This window comes from Pseudonaja textilis, chromosome 1, assembly GCF_049901715.1.
Source record: "Pseudonaja textilis isolate UNSWEBS1 chromosome 1, rPseTex1.2, whole genome shotgun sequence".
NCBI classification, from domain to species: Eukaryota; Metazoa; Chordata; class Lepidosauria; order Squamata; family Elapidae; genus Pseudonaja; species Pseudonaja textilis.
In genome coordinates this window covers 222,470,135-222,486,438 of record NC_141990.1, presented here as the reverse complement: position 1 = coordinate 222,486,438, position 16,304 = coordinate 222,470,135, and the positions used below count along the sequence as shown (strand labels likewise).

Here is a 16,304-nt window from a genome sequence, read left to right as displayed (position 1 = left end):
AGAAGCCCAATTTATTTCGAAAAGTATGGATAGGATGTGCTAAGTGTGAACAATTATGGGGTTCTTGGGTGTTCTCTGAGCTTGGTTGTTTGCTTGTAAATATTTCACTACCCCATAAGGTCTTCAGCGTGAGTGAGTGTGATGTACTCTGCTTATATACATTGTTCAGGATGTTGGTAGTTCCTTGATTAGGGTACTGTTCTCTACTTGATGGTCTGGTGTTAATCCCTGCTTATGTTGAACATTGGGTGAAAATTATTTTGTCAAGTTTGCTGGCTGCCTTAAGCTAGTCTTCATCAAGCCATATAAACAAGAGGGTTGATGTAATATAACTCAACCACCTGCTAGCTATGGTTAAGACTAGTTAAAGCAACTCACTGCCAAGTAAGAAGCAATCCACTGCAGCACCAATATTGCCTTTCTGGCTGGTGTGCAGAACTAGCAAAAACAAAGGTAGTAGTGAGTGTTAAACAAAGTCCCAAGGGAAGGGAGGAGGAAAATAGATGGGATGAGGGCTACCGGGAAAGCAATTTTCTCAAAAGTTATCCTGACAAGTCTTGAAACTAAAAGCTTTGAAGAAAATTAAGTAGCGGTGAGATAGGATCAACAGCCTTCTCCATTTTAGGAGCAACTGATTACAAGATAAGATACCAAGGACAAGGATCTATGGTCATCTTCATCCCAGAAAGAAGTAAACACTATGTGTTAGAAAGATCCGGTTTCAATAGCAACTGAGAGATATGGTGTGTTAGGGAAGGTGTGTGTGTGGGGGGGGGGGGGAATGCACATCTAGTTAAGACCATTTGAAGCATATCATTGGGAGCTTTTCCCAAAGGACCCAAACAAATTGGGAAAGGGGACAATGAAGCATCAGATTGAGCGTAATGCCTGTGCATGCAGGTGCAGGCATAAGGATAAAGCAAAGTAAGAGTTATGATTGGCTATATATGTATAACGGTGCTCTAGCTCAGGAAAAAGATTGAAGTTCTTGTGGCTAGCCCACTGAAAATGTCAGATCAATGGGCTGCAGCTGTTGAAAGGAGCTAAGATGTTTGGAGTAATTATGGAAGGGAATAAAGAGGAACAATAACAAGCTAGAAAATTAGCTTCGGTGTGTATATGTAGAAGTAAATGGCATCTTTACATACGTAATTCTCTTGAACAATTTTGATAGGCTTTTCCTAGGAAGGAAGGGAGGGAGGGAGATAGAAGGGCCATGGAACAGTAGTCACGGGGACGTATCATTTCATCAGGAGAGGCTTTTCTGAAGAAACCTCTTCACCAAACTATTTTAGCCTTTTGGTCCACAAGAGGACTTTTTTTTCTTTTGTGGCTCAAGGCAATGCAATGCTTTCCCAAGAAAGTACATTTGGCCCTGACTGTCCCTGTGTTTAGCAAAATGGAAAAAACTAATCTCTTCTGCCAAGTGTTTAGCTGCTACACTGATTTTAATTGACTTGATTTTAATTTTGATTGGAATTGTATAGCCTTTATTGTTGTGTTTAATATTTTGTAATTTTTTTTTATTTGAGAACTGCCTTGAATGCCTATATAAGCAGAAAAGCAGGATATAAATTTAGTAACAATAAGAATTCAGCAATAGTATTAGAACATCAATTTATGTAAGAGACAAAGAGAATAAAACTGCTATAGGATAATTAAAGAGGAAAAAAACAAAGTAGTGAAGTAAAGGAAGGCACTACCTTGAACTGGAACAATTTTAACAAGACTTTGATTTTCTAGAACAATGAGAAAGGAAGAGTTGAAGCCAGAATGTATCAGACAACTGACAACAATAGAAATAACTCAATTGTCATAGGCCAGTAGGTGATATCACAAAAATGTCCCAATCTCCCATGAAGCCAAAGTCTGTCTCTTATGGGACTTCAGAATTTGTCCAGGTTCTGAATTTTAGTGACAACAATTACATTTCAGAATAATTCAGAATCTACCTCATTCTAGGATGCTTTTTAGACAAGGAGCAATGGTAGTTTGATCACATTCAGAATAGAATTTGTTCATGTCAGGAAACTGGCTTTTCCAGATAATCAACTCATTCATTTTATTTATTTATTTAATTTATCTAGCAAATTTATATGCCTGCCCATCTCATATAATGTATCTGTAAATGGCATACAAACAGAGCAACAATGAAAACAAAGTAGACAATCTTAGAAAAACTAAACATGAATCAAAATAACAACATGAAATAGCCAGACCATTTGGGGTTTTAGACCCACAATTATTTTAGGGTCACTTGAGGTAGTGCGGGGAGGGAGGAAGAAGGAGGATTAAAGTACAGAACATGACAACTGACAATTTTAGGTCCTTTTGTTTTTGTCATTAACATTCTGGGATCAGGTTTACATCTCTCCTTCCATCTTCTATTGTCAAACTCTCTCAAGAAGGTTCCTGCTGCCATCAGAGAACTCAAAGGATAATGTGGTATCTGGGTCAGTGAGAATTGTGTGAAGGTCAGAATAATTCTCTCTTGCAATGCCTTCTTCCACATGAAGCCATCCTACCCTTCTCCTCATTGCGTATAATTGTCAAGGTGATAGGAACCACAGCTCTCCTTACTTTTTTATCATAGCCCCAAAAGATTTCACCTAAAAATTTTCACATTTCCCAATGAAAGTTAAGCAGTAAGATCTAATCTCCCTATTTTTGATTGGTTGTTATATGTTTTTATAACACAAAAAGAGTTCTCTCTTTTTTTTTTTACAAAGAGCTGGAGTCTTAATTGAAATAGAAAAACAGGATATTTTCATTCATTAAATTTTAAAAATTGTTTCGCTCTTCAATAAACAATCCTAAAAACTCATTTCCCATGTATTTTTTTAAAGAAACCTGTATCTGAGGTAAAACTGATGCAAGTTACCCCTAGAAGTCGGGTAATACATTTTTAAAAAAATGTTCTCATTTTGGTTGATGACAGAAGCAGGTCAAAGATTCCTCAGAATCCTTTCATATGTGAGGCAACCACTTCTAGGTTGCAGATGGGACCATGGCCTGAATAAAAATAAATGTACTACTAACTAACTGAGATAGGTAACTCCCCTCTTATCCAATCCAGTTGTCTTGGAAGTAGCATCTGTGCAGCATTTCAACTAACAGAGTAGATGGGTCAATGAATGCAGAGATAGAAATAAACTGAGATGCTCAGAGAATTCTGTTTCCGTTGCGATTAAATTAAGTCTAGTTAATGTTACAAGTTTAAATCCAAACCTATTTTGCACTGAAGGGGAAAATGGGAGTATCAGACAACTGACCATTGATTAAATATTGACATTTTGTGAAGTGAGCACCCTATGACATTCTGAATTCCTTAAAGGAAAAGTGGATACCAAACAATAAGCAAATACATGTAGAGGATAGTTCCATAATGGAATTATTTGAAGGGATGCAATGTGATCACACGGGTGATTCGTGAGTTGATGATCAGTGCCTAGGAATGCTGAGTCTACCATTATTGAAAAGCAGGATATCAATATTTATTATCATAGATATAAAGTCTATGTATTTTATAGGTACATACAGTTCATGTTACCTCATATGTAAAAGGATAACATCACGGTGAACAGGTGAAACATTCAAATGATACTAAAAAATTCCTGATAGCGGAGCAGAAAATAAGAGAACATGTAAGATATAAGTGAGGCCGAGAATTTAATTATGCTTATACAAACTGTTTTGTTCCTTGAGATGAGAGATGTTAGTTTTTAACATTTATACATAATTATGTTTCCCAAAGAAAACATCACAGGCATGGATCCCATATGGATCATCAAAAGGAGAATTGGGGGAAAGTCACTGTTGACAGTAATGCTTTTCCTGGCACACTCTTTGTTCATATGTGCAGCAAATAAAGCTTCCCCTTCTGTCTAAAGGCCATGAGGCACAGAAAGCATTAGTCCGATCCTCAAAATGGTTTTCTTGAACAGGGTTTGAAGGATCATGGGTGACATGTATGCTACTGAATCATTATTTCCCTAATATTGGATAATATGACATGATTCTGTGGCTTGTAAATGAGATTCCCTGATTCTGCACAATGTGCATTCAAGAACGCCTTCCTTTGCACATGTCTTAACCCTGGGTTGCCAAAGCACCAAAACTCTACACAACCTGAATGAAGAAAAAAAAAAAAGAGGGAAGAAGAGAGAAGAATATAGACTAGCTAGTTAGGTTGTGGCATGACTTTGTGGCCTTTTGTTATCTTGGTGCCGCACGTTGCACGTATGTTGGAAGACTCCAGCAATTTGTGTTTCAGAATGGGGGAGGGAGCACAATTTTAAACAATTATTGTTTTTTCCACCTGACTGCCTGCAAACTTGATAATTTTTCCCCTTTAATGTGTGAAAATGAAGACAGCAGCTGCATGGAAATGAATTACCCTCTTATCCCCAGGCTCTGGCTGGTGTACAGAGTACGCAGGCCTCTAGCACAATCATGGCCTTCTATAAATAAAGCCCAATATCTCATCAATGGCAGAACAGCCGTGCTTTATAGAGTCGTGTGACATAAAACCGTCCCTCTTTACGGCCCTCAAATCATTTGCGTCATTTAGTGCAGCTCTGTAAACCTTCTGTTCTGCATACAATACTGTGTGGAGTGCTTAACGGGAGATACACTGCCACCCACTCCAAGACTTGGGGAACACCCCAATTCAGAGACATGCTTGCCTCCTATGCATTTACCAGTTGTGATACCTTGCACCAAATTCCATCCTGAAAGAACGGAAGCCCCAGGTCCAAAAATTCAGCCCACGGTTGCAGCTGGGAATATTTGGCACCAATTCCATGTGATACAGATACACTCTCAGAAAACATTTCTCAATGCATTTCCCTCCCATTCCCCCGGATGACATACACTCTATTCATTCTCTTCTGAACCAGGTTAGGGCATAGGGATACTTTCCTGTTCCCAATTTCTTCTGCCTTCTCTCTGCTTCTGTGAGATTCAGCCGTAGTTCTGTGCGTAGTTCTAGTTCTGGTCATTTTATGACCATCATACAATTTTCTTTCTACATACCTACCTACATACATACATACAAATCAAAATAATTTAAAAAATCACCAAAAGCTAATATTTAAAGGGTGATTAACTTGTACTTTTATTATTTGAATTACTTGCACAAGTTCCCTTGGCCAGAGAGAAGATAAAAAATAACTCTCCCACTATGGAGTTGCTTATTGATAACTGGCATTTTGGGCAACTGATTTTCAGCCCATTTTCTAGTCACCAATAGTGTATGCCTCTTGCCTACTTCCAATAGATTCCAGGTATCTTATTTGGGATGCTTCAATATGTTATTTGAGAACCAGTTTGGTATAGTGGTTAAGGCACTGGGCTAGAAATCAGGAGACCATAGGCCTCCTGCCTTAGGCACAAAGTCAGCTGGGGAGCCTTGGACCAGTCAGTCCTAGGAAAGAGGTGAATGCAAAAGAAATGCAAGTGCAAAAAAATAAAATAGTATAGTATTAGTATACAGGTAGTCCTCGACTTACGACCACAGTTGATCACAAAATTTCTGTTGCTGAGTGAGACATTTGTTAAGTGAGTTTGGCTCCATTTTATGACCTTTCTCGCCACAGTGAACTGAATCCCTGTGGTTTAAGTTAGTAACATGGTTGTTAAGTGAATCTGGCTTCCCCTTTGACTTTGCTTGTTAGGTTAACAAAGAAGATCACATGATCTAAGGACAATGCAATCATCATAAATATGAATCAGCTGCCAAGCACCAGAATTTTGATCACACAACCATGGGAATGCTGCAATGGTCAGAAGTATGAAAAATGGTTGAAAGTCGCTTTTTTCAGTGTCATTGTAACTTTGAATGGTCACTAAATAACTATGGTAAGCCCAGGACTATGTATAGTATATTAGAGTAGGGTAGAGTAGGGTAGGGTGGAGGAGGTAGAGTAAAGTAGAGTAATCTGCACCAATCTTGCACAGCAAACCAAACTTTAGTTAATTAGTCTTGGGTTAATGAGGAAATTACACAAAGGTCATGAATCATTTCCCACTTACAAGACCATGAACATTAACAGTTCTCCCCTAAGACCTCACACAAGACATACAGTATTTTAAAGCCAACATTACCCCGTTTTTGCAAGCTTATTTCCCAGAATCATGGTGGAACGTGTATATCCCACCACATGTTTTTATAGTATAGCACCACAGTGAGAATAATTTGTTTTACCTTACAATGCTATTAATCACTCAGCACTTAAGGGAAACAAACTATGGGGACTTGTCTCATATGATCATCACTTCTTATAATAAGACCACTACGAGGTTTAGATTCCACACATGCTTGGCTTATTTATTTGATGCTCCCTCTTTAAACCAGGGATGTAGACTTTTTTGCCAAGCTCATCTTCTCTTGGATGCAGTGGTTGTCCATTGGCTAGGACTGACTCAAAGCAATGGAGGATAGGTCCAGAGTGGATAGCAATTTCCTCTTCTTGTTGTTTCTTTTTCTAACCATGTTTCTTTTTCTACCTGCCTCCGAGTCATACCAGCTCCTTGAAACAGAACAGATTAATTCTTGCCAGAGGTCTGGTCACTTGCTTTGAAATTAGGCTGAGGTTGTCAACCTCTATTTTACACATTCCAACAGCATTGTGGAATAATGTCACAGAATTATAAAATATAATAAATAATTATCCAAATCGTAGAGAAACACAGCAGGCTTAACTTATGGCTAGTGTTTCATTATGACTAATCTAAAGCTATTAATTGGTTCAAATTACAGCTGGAAACCACTGTCCTTTCAAAATGTTTCATGTTTCTCAAAACTCCTATAAATTTCTCAAGGGCAATACTCCCTCTTAGCAGTGACAGTATTATTGCTAAAAAAACAAAAAAAAACCCAGTGGAGGAATTCTGTCTACTGTGTTCCCTTGGGATTTAGCTGAAATGGGGGAAACACAAGGTATAGGAGAGATTTGTAGAATGAACGGTCACACACATTCCTTGGTCACCTCACAATTAAGTAACTGCAAAAATACCACACAAGTCCATGGGAATTTCTCTAAAATTATTTTCTTTTTTGAAAAGAAATTAAGCAAATTGTCTTTCAGCAAAACGGATAAAAATGGATAAGGTGAAATGTGCAAGAATGTCTCTATCTGGCAGTAATTCAAACCATTGTTTGATGTTACATAAGAAATGAGTTGCAAAGGGGTTCAAATATTCTTTCCTCCGTTCATCCACTAAATCAAAGTGTGATTTTTCAGTCTTTGTAGGATCAAGGCAAATGGTGGTTTCAAATCTGAAAGGGCATATTAAAATATGCTGCTAACCATTAAAGAAGGCCCCAAACCCTTTAAACCTTGTTCATATCCCCAAATCACAGGTTAGCATTACATCTGACCTAGTTCAGATGAAAACATTGCTCCACTCTACCTTACCCTATGCAAAAATACATGACTGGGAGGAAAATACATTTCTGTCTGTCTAATCCCTTCAAGTCCTGGTTGGGCTTAAATAAATGCACATCATCTTTCATGGCATTCATTCTGGCAGTTCCTAAAAGTACTCATCCCACACATGACAGAGCCACTGCCAGTTCCCTGGGACATGCTATGAGCACCTGCCATTGTGACATGGCAAGCTGCAAAAGAAGGAGATGGAAGTTTAAAAAAAGGGTAGATCTTTAATGGGCAATAACTGCCCTCTAGCTTCACTGGCCGTGTATTTTCTTTCTTTTTTTTTCAATTCCTGAAGTATTGTGAAGGGATATCATTTTCCAATTTATCTGGAAATGGCTTTCCATCACTGTTTCCCTACACTGACAAGAGATGCACCAACTCTTTGACCAAGTAGTTACTGTTCTCAGCAATGGTCTTTTTATTGTTCTTTTAAGAGAGATACAGCATTAGTTGTCCATCCTAAGAAGCTTTTCTGGCATTTGACATGTACTAAAGTGACCCAACAGAAGATACAATGACAGCATCTCTATAACCTGAAGCCTGTGGCCTTGACTCCAGAAGGCAGTCAGCTGCCAAGAGAAATGGCCCTCTATGCCCTCCCTTGGTAACTGGAAAGAGACAGGGGTAAGAAACGAGTGAACAAACTACCTAACTGCCAAGCTAGAAAGTGACATAGGGAGCAACCTGGTCTATTTCCACAGACTTTCAAAAGCCATGTTGGGACCAAAAGAACACTTCTTGTGAATAGAAGAGGACCTATGCAGACATTATCTGGACTTCTTGGATTTTCACCTTGTAAAAATAAAACAGTAAGTTGACAGAGAGTAGATATTGTGCACTTTTAATTTTTTCCTACTTTCTGGGCTTGGGGCGGGGATAAGTAACTTACAGTATCTTGCAAGCCGCATAACTGACTCAGGATCTGAGAATAGTTCAGCAATATTGGGAAAGCCGTGTCCTAAACCAAGTATGATTCCCAGGGGAACCAGAGCAAGGAGTCCGATGCCAATCTTGTTAAGAAAACAGATTTTATCTGAAGGTGAAATAGGAGGTCCCTAGAGCTAAAATAGTGACGAATTCAATAGACCTCCAAACATTTCAGAGTAGTTTTATTCCACTTGCAGGAAGTCGCAAAGTATACTTTTCCTCAGAGAAAATCCCCTGAGGAGTTTAAAGGAGAATCAAACGGGGGGGGGGGGGCTTTTCAGTGACAACCTAAGCTTACCAGTTTTCCTGTCACCTGACTGATTCTTTCTCAGTTGTAGGTAGTCCCACAACAGCACAATTTAAGCTCTGGCAATTTACGGGAAAGGCAGAGACATCAGCTCCAGGCTAGAGCTTCAGGTCGCTTCTTGTCCCCAATGGATGGGCAGGTAAATACAGCTGCATAGGGCTAATTCCCTCAAAGAGGGGGCAGAAAGTGTAGCATAGAGGATGCTCCTTGGGCCTAGTATTCATATACGCCCTGACAGTATTACAGACAAGCTTATTAAGTGTATAATATTAAATTAACCCAGATAACAGCATAAGAGCTTTTAAAGTCAATTCATTAAATATAATTAGGAAGACAGCTTTTTTATGTATGGCAGCAATCTGATCTCAATCATAGACATGGTACTATGCCTGCTGGCATCTCTGCTTTCGTCTGTGCTTCTTTCTGGGCTGGGCTGAGCTGGGCTGGGCTAGCATTCTCAAGTAAGGAATCACTCTTTGCCAATTCCTTTCTTAAGACCCTGTTTGGAGTAGTAGTTAAATTACCAGGATAAAAACCATGAAGCTGTGAGTTTCACAAAGCCAGCAGGCTGGATGAGTTGAAACAGTCACTCAATGGCAAATCACTTCCAGAAATGTTGTCAAGAAAACTTCTGGGACTAGTCCAGTAATTGCTGGGAATCAACACTGACTCAAAGACACCAAAAATTCATAAGCCAAAACTCATACATAGCCAATCCAGGATTTCTTCTGTGGGCCTTTTCTTGGAATCCTCAGGGAATCGATCCCAAGATCGAGAATCTCTTGTTTTATGCCTGAGATTTCCCCTCCATGTGTGGTTGCGAGTAAGGAAAACAGAATGGAGAAGCAAAGGCAAAGGCCTCTTCTATTCTGCTGTCATGGACAAAGACTTGGATCCTTGCCCAACAGGGCATATTCTAACCCAGCTTACATATGTCCTGAAAGAAAAATGCCCCAACATTTCCAGCCAACCATTTCCCCCCTCTCCTTGGAAGTTAATGAGGCTTTTGGTCTCCCAAGGCTGGTTGCCCCAGTTAATTAACTGCTCCTGGGGAACAATTCATATCTGTCAGAAGATGCGGACTATGCCAGCTTTTTACTCTGTAGAGGTGGGGGAAAGAAAGGGAGAGCCCAGTCAGTTCCATGCAGCTGGAAGGGACGTCTCTTGGGAGCCTTCATCACTTCCATTTTTGCTAATCCTAAACCGGACATGGGTTGTATCTCCAAAAAAATCCAGGAAAGCCTCAAGGATGTCGTGAAACCCAGACTCTACTGTTCTCTATGGCACTCACTTTCCTGGTTATTCTGAGAGAAGTGCAGGCTCTCAATAGCAGCAAACGTCTTTGCAATTAGGTTGCCCCTTGGCAACTTTAAGACTTGTGGACTTCAACTCCCAGAATTCTCCAGCATAGCATAGCTGGCTGAGGAATTCTGTGAGTTGAAGTCCACAAGTCTTAAAGTTGCCAAGTTTGGGGACCCCTGCCTTATGGTATGCAGAAGAGGGAAAGGCCTACACCTAATTAGAAAGTCAACGAAGAAAACTCAAAATAGGATACTTGATCTTCAGCCTCGTGTGGTTCAGACAAAGCACTTTAGTTCTTCCTTCTGGAGGGATTAACCTTTAGAGCCATGAATAGGAATAGAGTACACCGAAGATATGGCAGAGTTTTAAAATACTGTGGCTGGGACACCTGTCACAGCTTCCTTCAGCAGAGTCCACATCAAGACCTCACAATGCATCTATCAACAGCCCACCAGAATACAATTTCTGCCAGAGATGCATGAAATAACAAGGAAATCAAGGCAACTCTCCAGTGACTGGGATGGGATACCTTCGTTGTAAAAACCGTTTTCTGCACATTAGGAAGTCTGGGGAAGCTCTAGGCCGTATAGGGCTTTCCTGGTTATCAGAATCCGGAGCTGAGTGTTCCCTACCCAGAAAGGACCTTTGCGGAGAAGCCAAATTGATTGGTTGAGCTGAGCAAGGGGGGTGCAGAGGCCTAGAGGCTACATCAGCTCTTGGGACTGGTTACTTATTCAGATGCTTTGGACACAGATCCCTTCTCTTTGTTAGTTGCTTATTAGCATTTTCCAGCCTGCGGGCAGCTCTGATGGATGGAGCACAGCCCTCTCTCTCGCTGCAGAGCCCAGGCTAGGCGCTTTTCTGCGGTTACACAGCTTTGCTCCGATGCCTTTCGCTCTCTCTTTCTCCTTCTCCCAAATTCCTAAATAACTGAGTGGTGGCTTAGGGGCAGATAAGGTACAGCCTCTAGATATAAAGGATGGTGGCCTTTTCACCTTTTCCCCCCCTGCAAAATAATGGCACGTGTGAGGCTAATGAATTAGTCTGATCCGGCAAGACCCAACAACTGTCAGAAGCGATTGACTGTGGAGCCAAACAAGAACAAGGCAAGGATTGCAGGGAAGGGAGGAAACAGAAAGAAAGTGCAAGCCATATGTACGTACCCTCGCCTTCTCTGCCAAAAGAAAAAGCTCACTTGTTTGGGATCGCCACTTGCTGATTGTACAGCCGAACAAGCTATTGAATAGAGCTATTGTAGAATAATTGGAATAAAGAGAAGATTGTATTAATTTATATCACTCTGTGACTGAATTCCAATCCAAGAACCAAGTAAAGTCTTTGAGAAGGGGGTTGATCAGGATTGAATAACCAGCAAGGGTGAATAAATGCAGGTAGAGAAATGAGTTGCACAAGCACAAGAATCTAGGAGTGTTCAGAACATTATTGCTTCAAGGCTAGTCGGAGTAAGAAACAAAACAGGTTTCTGACATTTTACTTTAAACACAGAACACTGAATATGTTGGAATGTGTTAGCAGTATAGCCATGCAATCACATTAATCAATGAATAAACTGTAGATCTTAATTGCAATTAGAACTCATTTACTTGTTTTAGGATGGAGACAAACAGTATCTATGGTAAGATAACAATTTATTGTGGCTTAAAATGTGTTTTTTTTTTATGCTTAAGAAGCCTTCAAAGAATGGACAGATTCATGCTGTACATCTGATGAAGTAGACTTGATGCTGCAATAAAATACGTTATTATATTGAATAAAATGTATATAAAATATAGTACTCCTATAAAGTGACATGCAGTACCTTGCCATTTTTGCTATCATCTTTTGCAGCACTCATCTTCTGGAATATGTCTCTATGAACTCAGGATTGAGACATAAGCTTGGATTAATCAGATGCTTTGGACTTGTAGATTTTTAACAGGAAGTGATATATAATTTTTAAAAAGTAAAATAATTAAATTTTTACAAGACTAACCTACCTCAGTGTATAATTATGTGGGTAAACTGGAATGAAGAGGAGAGAAAAACATATTTGTTGCCCTGAATTCCCGGGAAAAATAAATATGAAATGGAAAAGCAGACCTTCGTGGAGGGTAACTGACACCGATATCAGTTTTTGCTGGTGCAGGTTAACAAAATACTTCCTTCCACAAATCTAGGCAGAGGAGAAAAGGCAATGCAAAATGTAAACTCTTGAAACAATCAAAGCACTGGACAAAAATCTGTGGTTATATTAAATGAGAGAGACTGCAGAATGGTGAAGAGGACAAAGGATTAATGCCAGGAGACGGGTTGACATACAGCAGACTGCTTCCATTTCCATTTCCTTTGCCCCCCAATACGACAGGAGAGCAACAGGTTCCTCTGAAACCGCTTTGCTAGAAAAACCCAGGCCACGGGCCACATGGAACTGAAGTCGCCTGGTATGCCCGATGTCAGATTCTTTGAGGGTGATTTCCTCTAGGCAACCGGTGTCCTTCTCCGGCTTGAAGGAATCAATCTGCTTATTCCTCCTAACTATCCATCACCGGCTGGACTGCCCATGGGCTCCTTTTTTTTTCACTTTTCCTTCCATTATGCAGGCTGCAATGTTAGGGAAATGGATTGCGGTGCTGCCTTCAAATAGTGGTGGCCAAGGAGCTGCACAAATGGGCAAGCAGGAGACAGCAGATGGAGGGGGAGGCAGAACAGGAAACTCATTTACCCAGAGTAAAAATAGGCTGGAAAATGTGACATTTATTAAGTACAATTGTGGAAGAAAGGTCATTGCCAGCCCCAGCATCAAGATGGGGTGCCGCTGATTATACAGCTGGGGAATGAGGCAGCAAAGCCAGGCTGAACAACAGCAGCTGGGGGGGGGGAGGAGGGGGGGAAGGGAAGGGCAGGGAGAGAAACAGAAATGTATGCGTGTTTGGGTGTTGCTGCTGTTGTTGGGTTGTTGTTGTTTTTGGGGGAGGGGGTGTTTCAAGCCTAAAATGCACCAGCAGTGACTCTTGCCGTTTCACATGAGATACTTCGGTATCAGTATCTGCCTACACCCTCTCTGACCGATCCACCTCTTCAGTCTTCAAGCCCCAGTCAAGGCGTTGCTTAAGGAAACCCAAGCGAAGAGACCTACTGCATCCCCACCAACTTCTTTTGAAATTCTGGACAGCACCAGCCTTTAACGGGTGGCTTTCCTCTGCCCGAACTGCAGCCCTCTTTGCTTTTCAATTCATGTTCTCATCCAACCCTTTGGACACCATGCAAACCTGGCTTGCGGAATTAAATAGCTCCAGCATATTCCTCGCTTCCACCCACCCCCGTTGTGGCTAGATGTCGCCTATCTCGGATACTGTTCTTTCTCCCCTCTTGTGGCCTTCAAATACCAAGGTCAAAGAAATGGGAGGTGAAGGGGAAAGTGGCGATCTACCTCACAACCTCTTCCAGGGAGGGAGGTAAGGCCAGCGGCACACAATCTAAAAAGAAAACAATTGCCCTCGCCAAAGAACCTTTGACATTGACACCAATTTTTTTTTTTTTTTAGAAATACATTAGTTTCCCCTCCAAGTGGTGGAAGTGGAATCCCCGCAGACCAGTTGCCAGCTGCGTAATTGTTCTTTTGAGTGTGCACACTTGGTGTGGCTGAGCTTATTTCCTCCAGCACCTCTCCATAAAACTTCATTTGCACTTCCCCCTTTACCACTTCCTTGTGAGCTGCCTGGATAGCCTCTCCACCTGTGTATCTGGGAGACGCTTTGTACTCCATCAAGGAAAAAAGGCAGTCTAGCCCCAACGGGAAGCAGACTGCTTGTCCTGTAAATACGACGGTCATTGAGTGTGGGGGGGAGAGAGTGGAGGATGCGTCTATTTAAGAAAACGAGTAAAGTAAACGAGTGAAGTTCAGATCCACTCCTAACACAGATGCTTCCAGGGTAAGAAATCAAGATTAAAAAAACAACAACATACACATCGTAACAAGCCAAAACAGCTGGCTTGGAAAGTGTTGCAAACCGATCCTGAAGAGGTTAATGGCTAAACCAAACGTTTGTCTTCTGATGCCTGGGATCCTTGCTGCTGCACAGGGAATGGGACAGGATGAGACCAAAGCAGAACACTTCCCTCAGCTAATGCATGGCTTCCAGGGAATCTCCCATCCAGTAGAATACAAAGAACCAATTGATTTTCCCGGCTCAGACCAAACAGCCGTTGGTGTGTGTGTGTGTGTGTCTGTGTCTGTGGGGGGAGAAGGAAGGACCCTGCTTAGCATTGTTTGAGGAGTCTAAGCCACTGAGTTCACGCACAGATGCATTCACAACATCACCAAGAAAGAGGAGGTGCAGGGTAAGCGGTGAGGTCTCTCTTCCGTAGCCGTTCATTTCCCCATGCATCTAAGAGAGCAGGCGGCCAGCATGGCTCAGAAGTGAGCAAAGCCTGCTAAGATTTACTACACGGGCTGGGCTTTACTGCACACAGGATGCTTACACTGGGGAATCTTCCCAGCGGCTCTTTAATTTGCCATCCCATAAAGAATGTGAATTTGTGACGCTAAATAGAGGCAGATCATTTGCCAAGCACAGGTCTTACTTACAGGTTCTTGAAAGGGGATTCATCAGGAGAGGCAAAGGCTGGCGCAGCCGTCAGCTTAGCAGCAGAGCGGTCACAGCCACAAGAAGTAGCAGAAACAGCCGCTGCGCTTTTACCAAAGGGAATCTGGACCCTTTCAGGGATCTTTCTGTAACTTGCTACTAGGTACTACAGACTCATCTTCCCCATGCCTTACACCTGTTCATTTCTGTTCATAGCCTCTCCCCCCGCCACCCCCAAAAAAACCAACAACAACCAAGAGTAGAAATGAATATGACAGCTAGAATGGTCAAAAAAGTAAAGGGAATCTTTTGTCCCCCATATTCTCTATACCTGTCCTCCTAAAGCCACTCATGAACAGCCATGTCTTTGGCACAGGGATTCCATGGATGGGACATTTCCTTCCCTCAGTAGCTTCCCACAACATGCAGTGCCCCCCACCCAGAACGGCATAAGTCTTCTGCTGCACCAGAGCAGACCTTAGTTCTGAATCAGACATTTAAATCTCAGAGCCAAAGGACACCTTATTTAAGGAGAATCATGACTAGGTTTGCTAATAATAGTGTTGTTTGTTTCATTGATTGATGGTGTTTTAATGAAATGCAGCCTTAGGAACTGCCAATTTCTTCGGACCGGTGCTTGGGAAAGGAATGGAGACTTAATTCATTGCATCAAGGAAAGAAAAAAAGAATAAAACCCTTCCTGATCGACTGTTGGCCACATAGAGGGGGAAATGCACGCCTGAGAATTTCCTTTGTGGGGCCAACAACAGCTGGATTGAAGGGCAGATCCAGACCAGGAAAACAGAATGAGAGGCGTGTTAAACACCCTCTCGGTCCTCCTCTCTCAACTGCTGAAGACATTGGCAGACTCTGTGGTTGCATTTCAAGAATAACGACCATTTCAAGTAAATAATCAGGAGACCCAGCTGCAAATGTGAAGCCCGAGGAATTGGGGTGGTGCTGGTCCGAGTGGGCAGAGATTAATCTGACTAACACGCAGTTTGTGCAATTTCACCTCAGTGTTTTGACGTTGGGCTGATGCACCTTCAGAGCAGTCTTCCTACTCCGTATTGCTGGTGCTTTCCCCCACTCCAGCCAGGGGTTCTGACACAGCTTATATGGGCCTCATGCAACCAAGCACTTTAAACAACCATTGATAACTCCGGGCCAAAGTTGTCATCTATCGTTAGGCGGCCCCTGCCTTGTATTCCTCTGCCAAATCTGACATGCACTTTCACAAGCAAAGACTTTTTGAGGCCAGATGACAGCAGCAAGCAGGAGTCTGAAAGCTGATCTTTGACCCACCTCGCGTGTGTGCTTATTATGCATATGCATGGGTCATTTTCTCCCCATCCCTCCATTTATATTTCTTCTTGCTCAGCACACTCCTCCTTTTAACATCCCACCCCCCCAACACGCACACGGTGATCAGGAGGCGAAGCAGTCTCCCGTGTCTGCAGGAGAGAAGCAGCTCATTTCCAGAGTCATTATGGTCTGAAAAGGGTCCCATCAGGTATTCCGCCCGCTCAGCACATTTATTTCCCCAAACCACAGCGGGGATTTGTGATTTTTCAGACCCAGTATCAAGCACGCACAGGGCTGGCTCATTCCACCCAGTAGGAAGCTTCTCAGATAATGCAGTCAATACCATGCCAGAAACGTGCCAAGAGAGAAGATGGCAGAATGACTGCCATACTACCTTGGCCTGGGCAATGCCACTGCTACAATGGGCACTGAACTGGG

The 16,304-nt window shown here is 41.9% G+C and overlaps 1 protein-coding gene across 5 annotated transcripts in view; it reads right to left on the bottom strand.

The window, feature by feature from the left end:
* Window positions 1–16,304, bottom strand: part of ASIC4 (acid sensing ion channel subunit family member 4) — a 268,273-nt gene that overhangs the window by 73,916 nt on the left and 178,053 nt on the right. The window lies entirely within an intron of this gene.